Here is a 20,236-nt window from a genome sequence, read left to right on the forward strand (position 1 = left end):
GTGTGACCAGCAGGACCTGGAACGGGTTCCGCCACCGAGGTGCAAGGCAAGAAGATCGTTCAAATGCCTTCGTCAATACCTACTCTCCAGGCCAGATGCTATGACCTGGGCCCTCGTATCGTACAGGTAAAGCTTCTCGCACCTGGTGATAAATCAAATACAGGTTTTTAGTCAACTGGCTACAGTAATCTGAAAGAAGTACATTTTCAACATTCTTTAAAGATCGACATTTCAGAAGGTTCCAGATATTCGCAGGTCTCCCCATTACCACCTCAAATGGAGAGAGCCCAGTCTTAGTTTGAGGGGTTGTACGCATGGCCAGCAACACGATCGTTAAGGCTTCCGGCCATTTTAGTTTGGTGCCGGTGCACGTCTTAGCGAGCTTGTTCTTGATGATGCCATTGTGTCTTTCTACTAATCCGGCACTGTGAGCATGTCTGGCCGAATGGAACCATTTGTCGATTTGTAATGCCGCACATATCTGCAGAATTACAGCAGCGACAAAATGCGGACCATTGTCCGACCAGATGACTCTTGGTAGCCCGAACCTGGGAAAATATTCTTTTAACATAGTTTTTGCAGTAATCATGGCTGTAGCGTCTTTGACTGGGAAAGCCTCAACCCATTTGCTAAAAGCACAGATGACAACTAACACATATTTCAAATTATTACAAAACTTCCCCTTTGAGTTGATGTTCCCTTTCCCACATTATGCTGTAAGCAGATCATGCAGGTTTGAACATAGCGCTGAGCTATTTTAGAGATTTTGTCATTCTGCCAAACTTTCTCCAACATGTTTGCAACCTTCTAGGCACATATATGTGTAGGGTCATGAGCCATGACGACCATCATCATTACATATGCGTCAGGAATGGATATTTCCCATCTGTGAACGGTACAGTGAGCAAAAAGTGTGTGCTGCAAACTCTCACCTCAGAACAGGTTATCATGCCATGTTCTCTCTGGAGAGGAGCGCCTGCTACCTTTTGTGAAATATGTGTAAGGAACTTGGGGTTGGTCACCCTAAGTTACCTTGGGGCAACCAGACGTGGTCTCCCTGCTCACTGTGCTCAGAGAGGCACAGCTTTGCCTCACTGATGAGGCCCAACAAGGCTGAAACACGTGTATGGGGTTGCTGTCGGTACTCTTGTTCAGAGAGGAATTGCCATAGCATTTCATGCTGGACTGCCCATGTGGGTGTGACAAAGACTGATATGCAAATGGATATTTCCCATCTGTGAACGGTACAGTGAGCAAAAAGCGTGTGCTGCAAACTCTCACCTCAGAACAGGTTATCATGCCATATTCTTTCTGGAGAGGAGCGCATGCTACCTTTTGTGAAATATGTGTAAGGAACTTGGCGTTGGTCACCCTAAATTACCTGGGGGCAACCAGACGTGGTCTCCCTGCTCACTGTACTCAGAGAGGCACAGCTTCACCTCACTGTTGAGGCCCAACAAGGCTGAAACACGTGTATTGGGTTGCTGTCGGTACTCTTGTTCAGAGAGGAATTGCCATAGTATTTCGGTGCTGGACTGCCCATGTGGGTGGGACAAAGACTGATATGCAAATGGATATTTCCCATCTGTGAACGGTACAGTGAGCAAAAAGCGTGTGCTGCAAACTCTCACCTCAGAACAGGTTATCATGCCATGTTCTCTCTGGAGAGGAGCGCCTGCTCCCTTTTGTGAAATATGTGTAAGGAACTTGGGGTCGGTCACCCTAAGTTACCTGGGGGCAACCAGACGTGGTCTCCCTGCTCACTGTGCTCAGAGAGGCACAGCTTCACCTCACTGATGAGGCCCAACAAGGCTGAAACACGTGTATAGGGTTGATGTCGGTACTCTTGTTCAGAGAGGAATTGCCATAGCATTTCGGTGCTAGACTGCCCATGTGGGTGGGACAAAGACTGATATGCAAATGGATATTTCCCATCTTTGAACGGTACAGTGAGCAAAAAGCATGTGCTGCAAACTCTCACCTCAGAAGAGGTTATCATGCCATGTTCTCTCTGGAGAGGAGCGCCTGCTACCTTTTGTGACATATGCATCAGGAAGTAGCCATTTCCCTTCAACTACATCCACCCAACACCCATCATCATCAAGTTTCCCCAAGCCTTCTTCCCATCTCTTAGATTCTTCTAGTGTGGCATCGGCTTGGATGTCCTTTACCGAGTCGACACCCTCATCCATTACATAGGCATTTACGGTCTCCCTTGAAATGAACATCTCTGTGGAAAGATTGGTGGCAGTCTGTTTAGCTATCTGATCAGTGAAAGCATTCCCTTTTCCTATATCATCTATAATTTTTCGATGTGCTGCACATTTCACGACAGCTAACTGAGTAGGGAGCGCAAGCGCTGAGAGCAGTTGTACTATTAGGGACCCATGCTGAATCTTTGTACCATGTGAGGTTAAGAACCCTCTTTCTGAACAAAGTCTACCAAAGTTGTGAACCACCCCAAAGGCATACTGACAATCAGTATATATGTTTCCTGTAAGCCCTTCGGAAAGTTCACAAGCTTGAGTCAATGCTATAATCGCTGCGGCCTGCACGGAGTTATGCGTGATTCTCTTAGTTTCCACGACTGTGCTCAATGTGGTGATTGCATAAGCAGCTGTGGATGTACCATCCGGGAGTTTGAAGCAGGAGCCATCACAAAACAGCTCCCCTTTTGGACTGTTCAAAGGAGTGTCCTTTAGATCAAATCTACACTTTGCCTCTTGTTCGGTAGTATACAGACAGTCATGTGACTCTTCGTCATTGCAAGCAGTACCTTGCGGGAAAGGTAAGAGTTCAGCCAGACTGAGAACACAACACCTCTTAATTTGTATGTGGGGAGCAAACAAGATCAATTCATATCTCGTCAACCGTGCGGAAGTGTGGTGTTGCGTCTGAGTTCTGTTCATTAGAACATCCACAGAGTGAGGCACCATCATGGTTAGATATGATATGATATATGATATTTTATTTGTATCGCGCTCGTACACAAGTGTTTCAGAGCGCGACTAGGCAAGGGAGGGGAACAAGGGAGAACACAGCACAACATAAAAACGATCTTACTTGGCCCAGTGACATTGAGAACACGCAAGTGCATGGGAAAGGGAAAAGGGAAAAAGTGCATGGAAGGGGGAGAGTGGAAAGTGCAGAAGCCGAGGAGCGCAGATAAATAAAATAAATAGAAAATTGAGGCAAACTCTGGTAGTGCAGCCAGCAAGTGGCAAGTGCTGTGTCTAAGGCAGCAGACTGGGTAAGTCTGAATAAATGCAGAAAAAGAAGAAAAATGGGGTGTGGGCTGTATGGGTACAGATACAGTCCCCAGTGCAAGGGGTGGCCAGAAGGCAGTGCAGGAAGGTGGCGGGGTGAGCAGGTACCTGGGCCCAGGGGAGAGAGGGTGGCCAGGTGCATAGTACCAAGAGAGCAGATCAGCAGGGGAGAAGGGGAGCGAAGGCAGAAGCAAAGAGGAAGGTTTTGAGGTGCTTCCGGAACCGGAGATGGTTCTCCTCAAGTTTTAGAGTGGCAGGGAGGCTGTTCCAGAGGGAGACCCCAGCTGAAGATAGAGATCTACCCCCAGCTTGTTTCTTTGAATAACGACTGACCCTGAGGGAGTTAGAGGTAGAGGAGCAAAGAGCTCGATAGGGGAGGTATTTGAGGAGGGATAGCTGAAGGTATTTTGGACCCAGGCCCCAGAAAGCCTTGTGGACAATGCAAAGGGTTTTGAATTTAATCCTTGCATCCATTGGGAGCCAACGGAGAGATTTAAAAGCTGGAGAGATACGATCCCATGGCTTGAGGCCAAGGACAAGTCTTGCAGTCCTGTTCTGGATAAGTTGTAGAGGGCGGAGAGTAGAGGCAGGTAGATTTAGAAAGATGCTGTTACAATAGCCCAAGCTAGAGAGAACCAGAGCTTGGGATACCATGAGCTTCTGGGGGAAGGAGAGGAAAGGCAGAATACCTCTGAGGAGGTGCAGTCGGAAGTTTGACTTTTTAGAGACATCAGAGATATGGGCCGAGAAGGAAAGTGTGGAGTCAAAGATGATGCCAAGGTTCTTAGCCTCGCAGGTAAGGGAGGCCGGCCAGAGAGTAAGGGAAAAGGATGGAGATGGTGTGCCGATGAGGAGGATCTCCATCTTGCTGGCATTCAGACAAAGATCATTGGCGGCACACCAATTTTGAATGGCAGTTAGGCAGTCAGAGATGAGAGAGGGAGAGGAGGTGGCCGAGGGCAGCCGGAAAATGAGTTGAGTGTCATCAGCCTAGCACTGGAAATTTGAGCAGAAAATGGCAATGCAGTGAGCGAGAGTTGCCAGATATTGGTTGAAAAGCCAGGGTGAGAGGTTAGACCCCTGGGGAACCCCACAGGTGGAGAGGAAGATAGATGCTAGTTGGTCCTGGGAGGGTCGATCAGAGCAGTGATACCCAGATTATCACGGAGACGGTTGAGCAGGATGGTGTGGTAGACCATGTTGAAGGCAGAAGAGAGATCAAGAAGGATGAGGACAGAGGGAATGTTAGAATCAAGGTTGGAGAGCAGATCTTCACGGATATTGAGGAAAGAAGTTTCTGTGCTTCTGGCTGCTCTGAAGCCAGACTGGTGGTCATGGAGACAACCAACAGAATCTGAATGAAGGTTAAGCTGAGAGATGGCCAGCTTTTCCAGGAGTTTGGCCAGGAAGGGGGTAATGGAAATTGGAAATTGGGCGATAGTTTGCCGGACAGGAAGGATCAGCTGTGGGTTTGTTGAGAAGAGGATGCACAAGGGAGTGCTTCAGAGGGGAGAGGAAGGATCCTGAGGCAAACGAGTGGTTGCAAAAATCAGCAAGGGCAGGAGCGAGGGTGTCAATGTGGTCCTTGATGGTTTTGGAGGAACAGGGATGAACCTGTTTTGACGAGGCTTTCATAGATCAGACTTGTCTAGCGACCTCGTCAGGGGAGAAAATCATGGCCTAGGACCATTGGCCTAGGACTATTCCCTCACTCTGTTTTACAGATGCAGCAGCAGCAGCAACAGCTCGCAAACATCTTGGCAAAGCGCATGCTACAGGATCAAGGGTGGAAGAAAAGTAACCAAATGGCCTATTCTTCCCTTCATGTTCCTGTGTTAATACAGCCAAAGCACATCCATCACATTCATGCACAAACAACACAAAGGCCTTTTCATAGTTTGGTGTGCCCAAAACCGGTGCCGAGCACAATGCAGTCTTGAGCAGATCAAGTGATTGCTGGTGCTCCATGTTCCACGGAAATGGTGAAGAAATGAACTTCTTCATCAAAGCCAACATCGGCTTAATCACTAGTGAGTGTTAGAACACCTACCTGGATCACACCCTGATTCCGTCTCTGGACGTGGCAGGTGTATCCACATTTTTTTTTTTTTTTTTTTTTTTTTTTTTTTTATTGGTTTGTTATAAACCTTTAAAAATAACGAGAGAAAAAGAAAATAGAAAGAGAATAAGAGAGGGAAAAAAAGAAAAGAAAGAAAATCTCAAAGTGCATTAGAAAATTCATTCTTGAAAAAGACAGATTTACAGAAGGAGCTCCAATCGAAAGATAAGGGCAAAGATGGTCAAAGAGGCAAGTGGAAGACATGTGCGAGAGCATAAGGCTAAATAGTAAGCATTGCAGACCAAAACACTCTTAGATTTCCGATGATCAAGCTGAAGTTATAACGACTTTGATGTCGTTTTCATATTTTTCCAGCTTTGCGATCATCTTTTCAAGAAGGAAAGTCAGTTCGATTGTTAGGCTGCGTTCCATGTCTTGATGCATCATGTCCCACCAATCCTCAGCAGACAGAGTTGGCCTTGCCTCGATATATTTTTTCAGATGATTAGATCGTTCCTGTCGCAATTGTGTGCAATACAAAATAAGATGTTTCAATGTTTCATTTTCTTCCCCGCATAAGCGACAGGTCAATATTGGAGCTCCACCTTTGTGACGAATTGCCAGTATTTCTCTTGTAGGGAATTGATTCAAGCGGAATTTCATATAAAGGAGTCTACGGGCGGTGTCTGGGAACTTAAGCAAGTAGGATTGAGGTTCATTTAGTTTTCTTGCTTCGGCCGGACATATTTTCATGATTCTATGGGTTCCTCTTGTGTCCCCTGTGTCAATCCAATCTTGCTGCCATAGTAGTGATTTTACTTTGACAGGATTCATATGGAGTAACTCTCTGTTGGTGGATAAGTCACTGAGGATGGAGTCACAGCGTGTTATCCATTGGGACAAGATACAGTTTGTCGGTCGTGTGTCTATGCTGGTTAAGATTTTGTATTGAGGAGCAGTTGGATCGGAGGTTATTTTTCTAAATTCATTTAGAGTGGTCCACGTTATTATTGCATTAATTGACAAGAGACTTAGCTCGTATCTTATGCAAGCTGTTGGGACCCCTATTGGAAGGCGCAAAACTTTTGACCAGAAGTGATGTTCAAGCGATGACCATAGAGTGTCTGGACATCCCAGAGCACTATTGGCTCCATGTGTAATTGCCGGAATGAATTTCATTTTATAAAAGTCCATTACAGGTTTTAATGAATGTTTACCGAACTTCTTATTAAGTATGCAGGCCTGTGCTGTTAGTTGTTTGCATTTATCCTTTGTTTTCGCAACCCAAGGAAACTCGTTGATACTTGAGCTAATGCACATGCCAAGGTACATGGTCTGGTCAGCGTGTTGTAAGACCTCCTTCCCGATTCTCCATTTAAATTTTTTCAGCCCCTCTCTCTTTTTGTTTTTTTGAAGATCTTGCAAGGATAAGATTACAGATTTTTTAGAATTCACAATTAATCCGTTTTGCGTAACGTATTGATCTAGAATCTGTAATTTCCGTTGCAGTCCTATAGGGTTAAATCCAGTAGGACTAGGTCATCCGCATACAGGAGCCAATTTACTTCGTTTCCGTTTATTTTTGGGGCAAAGGCGTTGATATTTTCAAAGGCAGCCCCCAGGTCTGAGATGAACAGATTAAATATTATGGCAGCAAGTGGACAACCCTGTTTAACTCCTCTATAAGTATTTATTGGCTCAGAGAGGAGTCCTTGTTGATTCAGTCTCACCCTTATCACTGTGTCGGTGTGAAGTGCTTTAATGGCCAAGAGTAGACTGAGCGGACAATTCCAGGTCGCCATTTTCCTCCATAATAATTCCCGGTCAATGCTGTCGAATGCCTGGGATAAGTCCACGAATGCAAGATAGATTTTCTTGTTTGATCTTATAGCATCCATTTTCAAAATGTTCAACAGTAGCAGATTTAAGCCGCAACCAACACCTCGGACAAAGCCAGTTTGACGGAGGTCCAGATGTTTTGTGTGTTCAATCCATTTCATTAATTGATTTTGTAGTTGGGTAGCAAAGATTTTTCCTAAGACATCTAATAATGCTATGGGCCTATAGTTTTTCGGATCTGCTCTGTTTCCATTCTTGAAAATGGGAATTATAATAGCTGATTTCCAGCTAGATGGTATAGTGGCTTCTTCCGTGATCTGTGTAAACAGTAGCATAAGGAACTCAGACCAATCCTCTGGGTTTTGTTTTATCAAGTGGTTGGTTAGTCCATCAGGACCCGGTGCTCTTGAGGAGGAAGCTCGTAGGATGCTCTGTGCTATGCTTTCCTTGTCAAACCTTAAATCCCACTTGGTGAGCTTCGGAAATTTAGGTTCAATTGTTGAGCTGTTTTTTCTGTAGACCGAAGCGAAATGAGTGACCCATTCCGCTTGTGGGACCATATTTGTTTGAATTGCGCTTTGATGACAGTTCATGTTGTTGATCAGATTCCAAAAGTCGGCTGAGTTCTTATTACTAAGCACCGCTAACATGGCTTCGCTATCCTGTTGGTATTGGATAGTTTTATGCGAAATTAGCCAGTTTTTGTATTTCTGCATAGAGGCTTTTTTTGCGAGCTGTCGCTGATCAATATCGAGTTGTGCGTGATGTCTTAGCTCTTTCCTTAGTTGCCTCTTTCTTACTGCAGTTTCATGATTATAGCAGTGTTTAGGAACAAAATCTGGTCTTTTTGAACCGTTATGAATAGTCATAAACTGTTCCAATACGACAGTATATTCAAGACTAGCGTCTGTAGAATTTGTTATGAGGTTATAGTATAAGTCTGTAATACGTTTCACCTCAGATGGCTTTATTTTCAGGCGAATTCTGTTGGATTTTACTTCAACCTGATTCCTCCAACTGTTTGGTTTCACTACGATCGGAGAAAGCAAAGTAAGTGTTAGCTTGCTGTGGTCGCTGTTTAGGTCTTCTAGTATCGTTAGTTCCACTGCTCGTTGGCTTAGATTGTCTGAGATAAAGAAATAATCTATAGTGGAAGATGCCTTTCCACTTTTCCATGTTGTTTGTGCTGGAATGTCTCCACTAGTGTTCCCATTTGCCATTGTTATGTTTCTTTCTTGTAGGGCGGAGCACCATTTTGCTGCCAACTTTTGCGTTGTGGTTGGTGCTGCATAGTCTTGCACGTCTCTCAAGCATGACAGATTGAAATCACCACAGCAAATTACGTTGGGCACTTGTTGCTCGCTATTGATCGCGTCAATTAGATCCAGTACTGTGTTCAAAAATTTATATGTGCCAGCTTCTTTGTGATGCCAGTATAAGTTAATTATATTGAGCTGAATTTTTTTCTCGGAGTTTATTGAATTAGCCTCTGCAATTGTATGTTGGATGTATGGAGTGTAATTGCAGGCACTTTTCACTGCCCAACCTGAGTTTTTTTTCACCATTATTATTATATTAAACCCGCAGATGGGCGGCCTTTTTTTCTCGCTATGGCTGGGTTCATAACTATTTCATACTCATCTGATAATGGGCACACAGTCAGCCACGTTTCCTGCAGACAGATCACTCTTTGATTCAATGGATTTTTTTTTTTTGATTCATTAAATAGATGCATGAATCCTCGTGTGTTCCATGAGAGTACGTTCATGTGGGGACTACCGCGTCCCTGATGGCATTAGCTAGATTGCTCCCCCAGGATGCCAGCTAGCCAATTCCATTTTTTTGACGTGGTGTTATCATCCAAAGTTTGTGAGTCGATGTTTTGCTCACTTACAACTACAGAATTTGTTCCAGAAATTGTGATTTTGATGTTTTCTCCCAAGTTGCAAAAAATTTTTTCTTGTGGGAGGCTAATTAATTCCTTGTTGATTTCTGACTTGTTGTTCGGTGTCTTAATGACAGCTTTGGTAGAAGGATTTAGTTTAGCATTGTTTCCAAAAGTAACCTTGTGGGCTAAGGGTGAATTGTTATCTAATGCTACCGTTGCCTTTGTGGAACAAGGGTCTGCAGTATTATTTTGGAAGACCTCATGGATGTCAAAGCCTAAAGATAGCAGGAACGAGACTGCATTTAGGAGTGAATCACAGACAATTCTGGAATTTATATGCAGTGCAACTTTGTCATTCTGGTGATCGTTGATGAAGGCCACTGTTTGGATGTCATTGGATTCAATTGACCGGAGTCCAGGAACATGATGTAAAAGTCTAAGGACGTTGTTTCGATTCAAAATTAGGCCATCATTAGTGTCCAATATTCTTTCGAGTATTAGCATATACTTCGCAGTATTTGCCAATTTATCTTTATTTTCGAAAAGATTTTGTTGCGATCTTTGTTGGTTTTTATTAGCTACAATTGATGTTCTGAGTGTTTTGGGATCCTTCAGGATAGGCTGAATTGTAATAGCCATGTCTGTCATGTTAGATTTTGGTTTGTCAATTTCTTCGATCTGCATTTTGCTATGATCATTCCAGCAAACTAAGCTATTTTCAATTCCAGAGTTTGGGGCTTCTTTCCGAGCACCCAGGCGGCTTCTTTTTTCCGCCATAGTTTCAAATTTGTTGAAGTTTTCGGTGGGAGCCAACGGGATCGCTTCTGTTGGCGGGGGTATTAATTCGCAAACTCGCCTATTGCTGGCTCGGGGTGCCCCATTCAAAGAGTTTAACCGGTCAATTTTTGCCAAGGCCTCAGGACTTATGATTTTGTGTGCCATCTCTTCATCGTCTATTTCAGCGTTTATCTCATCTTCATAGACTGATAGGTTTAAGAGCTCTTGTTCAACAATTTCGATGCTTTCATCTATCGCAGTTGTCGATTCAGGATCGTCCGGGCACTTTTGCAAGACCTCTATATTGGTGTTTTTAGATAGTTCGTTTGCTTTTTCTGTATTAACAAATACATTGACTGATTTTAGGTTTCTTAGAAATTTCCTTGATCCCATGTTATTGCCTTTTCGTTTACATTTTTGGTTCTTTGGTTTTTTTTCCTGCAGTTTACTTGCATCGGCAATATGTGCTTTCTGGAATATTTCATAAGTTTTATCTTTTATATCGGGACAGCGGCTTGCTTCATGTTCTAAGGGTCTAGTAATTCCTTCAGAATTAGCAGACGTAGACGGCACAGCGATACTTACATCCAATAAGTTGTTTTCAGGTTGAGTAGATAGAGTACCTGAGGGAGGTTTCATTGGGGTTTCTGATTGCTCAATATGAGATGATATGATGTTTACGTCTGGCGGACGAATAACGACATCTGCAACCCGAATGGTCGGTGGTATCTTCTGTGACGAACCTGAGTGAGACGCATCCGGGGGATCAGCTCCCTCGCTCGTAGATCTTTCAACCCCCAGGGGAACGCTCTGGGGAATACTCACATTCAGGTGCGTTATTTGAGGCCTAAAAGTATTTGCCTCTTCTCGTCCATTCGTTGTTGAGGATGGTGCAATTATCCTCAATGACTGTTCTGGATCATTTTTGCGAAAGGCACCGCCTTCCCGCACAGTTGATAAGGTGTCTGCCATTAGTGTATCCGAGTCAGGCTCCCGAGAAGCTAGTTGGAACTCATCGTACATTCTTCTTTGTGGTTGAGCCTGTTTCAGCAGGCTTAACGCTTCTAATGTTATTTCAGACATTAGGCGTTTCTCATCAACGTTTGAGCGTTTCTGGTCCGCAAGATCCTTAGTTATGGTCTCAAATCTTTGGATAAAATCTTGTATTTTAATATTACCTCCATTATGCGATAATTCTGCTGTTGCAAGTTTAGAGTTTGTCGATGCTGCAAGTGTGGTTAGGTCTTTAACATTGTCATTCAGTTGCTCATACAATTTGAGCATTGGAGCCATGGCTATGGTCAGTGAAGACAAAACAAACGGTCTAAGATCATTTAGAGCTTCTTTCACCATCTTCTGCAGCTTGAGATCTTTCAGTGTTTGGGAAGCCGATTTTCTGTAGTTAAATGATTTCCCTTTAAGAGGCTGAAGTCTAATAGGGGAGTCATTCAGCGATTCATCCAGAGATGAGAAGTCAGACAACTCCTCATTACATGAAGATGTAGATATCCTTGTGATGGTTTTCATGTAACCTCTAGGTGTCGCTGGAGAGGTTTGAGACAGAGAAATTCCTTTCCGTTGGTTTCTGTTTTGGGAGCATGGTATGGGGGGAGATACGCTGGAAGCCATTCTTCTTCTTTTTCTAAGGCCCGTTGGCCATTCGCTACTCGGTCGTGCATTAACCTCCGGGTCATTTGCCATCGAACAGGATTCAAAGGTGGACAGTCCACTATTTGGATCGATATCATTTGATGTTGATTTGGCATTCAATGAGCTGTTCATTTTTGTCAGATCCAAGAGGAGTTTATTCGCTATGGCCAAGGAGTTAGTTTTTTCGTTGTAATGAATTTTCAAGACATTAGGGTTGGTACAATTAGGAGAGGGATAATTGCCTTCTCTGGCGCCTCGTTCCTCTAGTTCTGTCACAGTTTCAGCCAAGTTATTTATCGGTACTCCGTTGATGTGGACGCTTTCCTCCATGTTGGAGGAAGTTTTATTGGGAGACGAGGGGCTAATGGCATCTGACAGTGGTTGAGTGAGACAAGGCTTGGGGGACAGTGAGGAACTCCCCATATGGGAAGTCATAGATGTCATGGTTGTCAGGAGAGTAGTGTCAGAAGTACATTCAAGCCATGAGCCAGTAGCTTCCGAGGTTAGCCGTTGCGGTTTGCGGATTGTTAAACCCCGTTTATCACCAGCCTGCACTACATCTCCCGGTAAGCATTCAGGCCCAGCCAAGTCAGCAGATTGTATAAATGGGAGTTGGGCTCCATCAGAGCTGACAACATCATCTACAAATGAGGGCTCTCTCAGCGCTTGTGCACCACTCTCAGGAAGATACCTTACACTCGTGTTCATATTAGTTAGTGGAGTACCATTACCTTCTCTCCGTACTTTAATGACACGAGGCTCCCCTTCATTCTCTCTGCAGGCAGAGTCAATAGAAACATTTCCTGTTATTTTTAAGCTCAATAGGCTTTCGGGAGAAGGACAACAGTCTGGCTCACTGTGCAAACGATTTGCACGGGAATCAACATCGTGCGTAGTTCGCACGTCGCTAGCACAAGCGCTAGCACAAGCGCTCGTGTCTTCCGTTGACATTGACACGCGCGGCAGTGATATTATGCGTGCGGATGGGGAAGAGTAGGATTTAGATTTCCTTACTTGATTGCTCCCCGCTGTAGTAGTAGACGCGACAAAGCGGTTCCAGGACACAGGTAAAGTTCCTTCAGATCCTTCTTCTGCGCGCTTCGACTGCAGACGGGTAAAAGGGTGGTGTGTGATTCTTGACGGCTCTTTAGATGTTACTCCTCGATCCATGAGGGTTGTGTGGACTCACGAGACTCTACACGGAGTACAGGGGATTATGAGCACACCTTTCTCAGTTAATAGGGATAGGGATAGAAAGAGGGCTGCGAAGTTCCAACAGCAGTCCAGCAAGCAAAGCAGACTCACGAGACTCTGCGCCAACTCCGCCGTTATTTTTGTTATTTTCGTGACAAAGCCGTTCAAAGGGCCGAGCCCCACAGTCACGGCTGAGTCTAAAGGAAGTGCGTTGTTTCCGTGAAAAAGCCGTTCAAAGGGCCGAGCCCCGCTGTCACGGCTGAGTCTAAAGGAAGTGCGTTGTTTCCGTGAAAAAGCCGTTCAAAGGGCCGAGCCCCACAGTCACGGCTGAGTCTAAAGGAAGTGCGTTGTTTCCGTGAAAAAGCCGTTCAAAGGGCCGAGCCCCACAGTCACGGCTGAGTCTAAAGGAAGTGCGTTGTTTCCGTGAAAAAGCCGTTCAAAGGGCCGAGCCCCGCTGTCACGGCTGAGTCCAAAGGAAGTGCGTTGATTCCGTGAAAAAGCCGTTCAAAGGGCCGAGCCCCGCAGTCACGGCTAAGGCTTCAGGAGGGTTAGTATAGTACTTAAGGAATGCTTTAGTGTTTTTAAAAGTTACACGCGATCACTCGTATTTACATAATAATTAATGTTTGCTAGTAGCAATCCGGCAGGCCTATAGAGATCTTACCTACACAAGGTTGAGGTTTTTCGCTGTGTTTTCCAATAACAGGAATCAATGAAAGGGTCTTGACCTCACCTCACCTCACCTCGTCCTGCCGCTCCCCAAGCAACACAAATAACACACTCGCCGCACTCCGCGACGCTCCGCGTGTGTCCGGGGTTTTTGTAATTAGAGGTCCGCCTCCAAAAACAGAGAACAGTGTAGAAAGACTGGTCGCTGCAGCTCCTCCGTGGTACAAACACAAATAACACACTCGCCGCACTCCGCGACGCTCCGCGTGTGTCCGAGGTTTTTGTAATTAGAGGTCCGCCTCCAAAAACAGAGAACAGTGTAGAAAGACTGGTCGCTGCAGCTCCTCCGTGGTACAAACACAAATAACACACTCGCCGCACTCCGCGACGCTCCGCGTGTGTCCGGGGTTTTTGTAATTAGAGGTCCGCCTCCAAAAACAGAGAACAGTGTAGAAAGACTGGTCGCTGCAGCTCCTCCGTGGTACAAACACAAATAACACACTCGCCGCACTCCGCGACGCTCCGCGTGTGTCCGAGGTTTTTGTAATTAGAGGTCCGCCTCCAAAAACAGAGAACAGTGTAGAAAGACTGGTCGCTGCAGCTCCTCCGTGGTACAAACACAAATAACACACTCGCCGCACTCCGCGACGCTCCGCGTGTGTCCGGGGTTTTTGTAATTAGAGGTCCGCCTCCAAAAACAGAGAACAGTGTAGAAAGACTGGTCGCTGCAGCTCCTCCGTGGTACAAACACAAATAACACACTCGCCGCACTCCGCGACGCTCCGCGTGTGTCCGGGGTTTTTGTATTTAGAGGTCCGCATTTCCGGCTCTGGAGAAGCGGCATTCCGCAGCGGGTCGGCGGTCAGCACTTCCACTTGCGTGCGCGGACCTCGCGGGTAACCAGGAACGAGAAAGTAAGCTTGTGTTCCAATCCTCGTTCTGGTTCCCGCTTGGCCACGATGCACGCACAGGCCCGCTAGGGCTCCAAGCCTCGTTGTCGTGCCGGGCGCTGTAAATAGCGTCCGGCTCCCTGAACAAATTGCGTCTTAACGTTTGGTGCCCTCGTTCTGCTCCAGTTTTCCCTGTTTCCTGGTCGGTGCATGCTCTCCAGTTCAGTTCTCTGGGTTCCTGGGGGTTAGCTTCCTGATCCCTGTTAGGTCCCAGCCTTCTTGGTTCACCCTGCCTCCCTTCTCCCCTCCTTTCCTCCTTGAACCCAATCCTTGTCTGGAAGGGGGGTTGGCTCCTGGTTCCTTGACTGCCTTCATGGGGGTTCTTTGGTTCCTCTCCCCCAGTGTTCCTGCCCTACCCCAGGTCTTTCCAGTGCCTTTGGGTTACTACCAATTGGACCCAATCTTCCATGCTGTTTGGAAGCCTTCCTTGCCTGCCTGGCTGAGGATACCAGCCCCACGGATCTTCGCCCGCCTCTTGTGAACTGTTGTGGAACTTCCTGAAGATCTTTTTCAGCCATTCCTGTGTTTGGAGATTGTCACTCACCTTGGACTGTAACCAGCTTGACACATCCATCGACCTCCCTGTTAGTGCTTGCACTGTCCCGACATCACGTTAATCCGCAGGGAAGTGTGTCTGTGGCGTCTGGAGGTGGTTCCCATCCATCCCTGTTCCACTAGGGTTGTGTTGGGGTTGCCTCCTTGCATCACATCCTCTTCAATCTGGTCTGAGACCTGACAGCCTGGCGTCACCGGCGAGAACAGCAACCGAAACCTCAGGTACGCAGCACTCTATGGACGCGCACCTTAACAGATTAAGACGCCTCACAACCAGTTCTGACTCGGAAATTGATGATTCTGAGGAATTGAGGAATGAGGTTCAGGCCCTACGCGCCGAGATGACGGCATTGCACCAAGAGAATCTGGCCTTGCGTCAGTTGGTTGCTCAGGGGGCTACTTCTAGTACCCCGGCGGAAACAGTGATGGCTCAAGCCAGTCCAGTAAAGTTTGATGGAGATCCTAGACTGGTGGCTGAATTCTGTAACCATTGTAGAATCAATTTTTTGTGTCATCCTATGCATTTCAATCAGGATAAGGCCAAGATTGGGTACATTTTGGGAAACTTAACTGGGAATGCATTGGCCTGGGCTACCCCTTTGGTGGTAGCCAAAAGTCCTGTTTTGGAGGATTTTGTGGCCTTTGAAAAGGCCTTCCTGGAGGGGTTTCAATCTCCCAACCTCGCTGATACTGCTCAGAATCAACTTATGGACTTGAAACAAGGATCCAGTGATATCATTACCTATATCAGTCGTTTTCGCCAGCTGGCCACTGATTCACAATCGCCTGAAGTTACCCAGAAGACCCTTTTCCGTAGAGGATTGAGGGAGGACTATAAGGACGAACTACTCCATATCCCTGAACCAGAAACCTTGCAGTCACTTCAAGAGCAAGTGATACGGATTGATCACAGATTGTCTGAGAGAAGGGTTGAGAGACGCCGTTTAGAAAGAATGGTTCTGAGATTCGTGCCAGTACCAGTCAAGACGTCTGGTTCTGCTGAACCACCCTCTGAACCCATACAATTGGGAGCGGTCAGAGGATCCCTATCTGACGCCGAGAAGAAAGGAAGACGAGACCTTCCGTGGAGCATCCTCTTCAATCTGCTCTGAGACCTGACAGCCTGGCATCACCGGCGAGAACAGCAACCGAAACATCAGGTACGCAGTGCTCTAGGGACGCGCACGTTAACAGTGAGAAGTTTAGGATCCACAACCCACAGTAAGAAGCCATACCTATCAAGGATCTAACTTCCTTCTGTGTATTTGGGACAGACATGCCAGAAATTAGTTTTATCCTTTCAGGTGTCAATCTTCTTCCCTCCTTTGACAGGAGATAGCCGAAATAGGCGACCTCCTGACAACAATATTGAAACTTTTGAAGCAAAGCTTTGTGACCATGTTTAGCCAGGTGTATAAGCAACAAGACAGTGCCCTCCTTACAAGCGCTCTCTGAGTCGGCAGCTAAAAGCAAGTCATCAACATACTGAAGCAATGTACAAGTAGAGGGCAATTCAAGGGTATCAAGCTGTTCTTTGGAAGCCCTACTGTAGATGCTAGGACTTTCCGTATAACCTTGAGGTGCACGGGTAAAGGTGAACGAGCATCCCCCTAAGGTGAACGCGAACAAGTATCTACTGTCCTTGTGTAAAGGAATACTAAAGAAAGCATTCTTCAGATCCACAACAGTAAAGTAAGTAGCTGAAACCGGGATCATGGTTAATATTGTCATCACATCAGGCACAATTGAAAATTGCGGAGCGACGACCTTATTAATGGCACGCAAATCAATTATGAAATGAAAAGGAATTGCATTATCACCTAATTTGTACACACGCAAAATTGGACTATTGCACAAACTACCTGCAATTTCCTCAATCACCCCTCGATGCACAAAATCGGAAACAATGCATTTCAGAGCATGCTCCCCCTCAACTGAAATCTTATATTGTGGAATACGTGGCAGCTTTATTCCATGTTTCAAGACTATTTTAACAGGCTCGATCTGTAAAACGCCAACGTCATTGTCGTCAATTGCCCATAAACACTCTGGTACATCACTGAATTCTGGCTGCAAAGGTCTGATTAAAAATTGTGAGACAGAACGTTGCTGTGGTGAAATCGTCAAATGCACTCCATCAGAAGAACAATGAATTACCACATTTAATTCTCTCAACAGATTCAACCCCAGCAAATTCTCTCCACAATTTGAAGTCAAAAGGAATGGACAGTGGTCTGTAAAGGGACCCAGAGTAATAGATACCGGTGAAGAAACTGGACAGACAACTGGTGCACCACAAAACCAGTGGAATGTATGGAACCCGAGAATGATCAATGAAACACTTCTGTGCCCCTGTATCTATCAAGAATAGATGTTTCCTATTTCCCACTATCATCTCAACGTAGGGACCTTTCTGATTAACGGGAATATGCGTTGGTTCCAAACCCTGCTTCGGGCATTCCTAACGAAACATAATGTCATCAAAAGGAAGTTCTTCAGAGAGGTAAGCAGTAGAAGAATGGTCAAATATGTTTCTAGTATCCACACTTGGTACCTGATTATCCTGTGAAAAAGGTTGCTGTGGATCCTGTGTAAACTGACTTCTACCAGGGCCTCCTACACCCGGACGACCTCTGGAACGTCTACCCATGTTTCTGAATGCATTATTTGACCTTTGTCGAAGGATCGGGCATTGTGCACGCCAATGACTCTCTTGCCGACAATAGGCACACTTGTTAATGTTCACAGGACCCAAGGGCACACTTCCTTGTGGAACATACTGACCTCTAATCTGCAAACTACTCCCTCTAGGGCCTCTAACAATTTGCTGTAATAATACTTTAGTCTTTAAATCACCTTTCGTCTTCTTGACTCTTTCCTTTTCATCATTGACACGATTCTCATAGTACTGAGCCTGATGCAATACTTCTGATTGAGACTTCGCTTGCCAAGCGCTCTCAGAGGACATAATTTGCGACTGGATGTCGGGCAACAATGCACGCACAAATTTGTCCACAAATAATCTTTTCCCAGACTCTGTGCCTAAGTCTTGTCCACTGAAATACGAGAATTCCTGTTCGAACCGATTGAAGAACTCGGTAGCACCGTCAGACTTCCCTTGGACACAGGCCGTAAGCTTGTCCCAAATAATTCTCTTTTCGGGAATTATAGTTTTCAATTTTACAATAATTCTATCAGGCAAAGTTAGTATCACCTGGGGCAGTCTCTCACCAGCTGGCCTTTCTCCATCGAGTCTAATTATGTTAGCCCATGTATCTCCTAACCCTGCCACATCATCTATAGTCCTAACTTGCTTCCACAAATCTACGGGCAGGAGTACAGGAAATAACAGATCAATATCACCTAAGGTGACTACTGAGGACTGCAAGACAGACTCCATTTCTTTATAGAATCCTGTCGGATTTTTCCTAATGTCAGGAATAGATTGTATAACGGTATTCACTTCCTGTCTTCAGAACGGGACGTGAACAAACTGCGATACATAATGTGCAGGAATGTCTCGAGCTGGTGTACCTGCTACAGCATTAGCCGCAATCTCAACTTTCGGGAAATATGTCGGAGGAACCTCTCTCATAGGCAACTGAGAAGTAGGCAACTCCAAACGCTTACTAAGCAACAGAGCCAAATTGAGCACTAAAGCAGTCAAAGAAGTGTCAAGTTAAAAAGCTCTCTTATAAATACTCAATAACTCTGTGGGACAACAAATCTTTCTTTTCACACAATCATCCTGCAGGTACTCTACCATTACCTGTATCACTTTCCTCTGAATTTATAGTGTATACTGACTATACGTGTCATATACTTCAACTGGAGGTATCGATATATCTGAAATCCATCTAATCGCATCTTTCGTACAAATTCGTGTTTCTTTGGGCATCGATTTACGACAAGGAAGGAACCGTTTCTGTACATACATACTATCCTCATCGTCATCCTCATTCTGTAACCTTTCCAACTCCTTCCTATACTCAAATATCCTCTCAACATGCTCTTGTACTTTCTCCACAGTGTCTCTAGAAAGCGCTAAGGTGTTCAGATCCCTCAACCCTTGTGGGAGATCTGTATTGTTTAGTCTGCCCCACATTACACATAAGTGAATCCCTAATCCCTCAATAAAAACATTTTTTTCAGGAAAATTGTCCATATTAGAAAGTGTGGCAAAAACATTAGCTCGATCATCTCTCTCCATACAATGCTTAGCCCATGCAATCAAATCACCTTTCTTCTCTGGAGGTACAGTATTGCGAGTGACAACCCTTGACCCCGTACCCTGATCGACTACAAACGGTGCAGGACCACTTGGAAGAGGGGGAGCAGGCAAGTTCAATTGAGGTACTGTCACTGGTGCAATAGGAAGAGGTGGAGGAGCAGGTGGAGGAACAACAACTGGAGGAAAAGGAACAACGGGAGGAGCAGGAACAACAGGAACAACAGCAGGAAGAGCAGGAATAACAGCAGGAAGAGGCAAAGCGGCAGGAAGAGGAGCATACGGAGGTGGCACATAGGCACCAGGCCTTTGTTCATTTAACAATTAATCAATAAATTCATCAGACACATGAAAGTCTTTAGAAGGATAGATTTTCTGAATGCTGAGTGAGAAAGCCTTATCCATATTCCTAGCTGACTCAGACTGTTAATCTTGGTCATATAACGCGTTCGTTTTATGACGGCGTGCATGTTTTTCTCTACTCTTAAGCTGCTGTAACGCTTCTTTTTTCCAATTCTGCAAAACATCAAATGCTGCAGGTCTAGCCTCTTTTTTTTAACAAAATTGACTCTAAATACTCAATAAGAGGGATTTCAAAACTACCATTGATTGGCCACTGAAGTTCAGAAGCATGTCTGGTTTGTCTGTGCCAAATATCATTAAACACTATACTTCCAATGCCATGCTGACAGTACCTAGTACAAGCCGGCGACCTCTCCTTTGGGGCCAGATGGCTACATTCCAAAGATTGCCTATGACTGCGGAATAACGCCCTGAAGCAGGTAGACAATTTCCCAGGCATATCAAAATATTGGTGTTACCTGGTCAATAATTGTATTTGCAGATACAATGTGCCAAAACAAATTATCAGGATACTTAAGAATCGAGTCACGACTCACCTGATCAATCCTAAGGAGTTCTGATCGGATTACAAAGATTCTTTTCTAACTAATACTACCTTGTGTTTGGTGATTTCGGCAAATCTGCCCGCCTCGATAAGTGGACCCTCGTCAAGATGCAGTCTCGGACCACAAGCTCATTGTCCAGGGATCGGGTCGTTCAGCGCTGTTGAGGTGTCGCGTCTCTTTCAAAAAAGGGGGCCCCGTTTACACCGTCCGATCCAGGTCCGATAGCGTGTGTCAACCTTCGACAATCCGGCAT

This window comes from Ambystoma mexicanum, chromosome 3p (assembly GCF_040938575.1).
Source record: "Ambystoma mexicanum isolate Mex_15411 chromosome 3p, UKY_AmexF1_1, whole genome shotgun sequence".
Taxonomy (NCBI): domain Eukaryota; kingdom Metazoa; phylum Chordata; class Amphibia; order Caudata; family Ambystomatidae; genus Ambystoma; species Ambystoma mexicanum.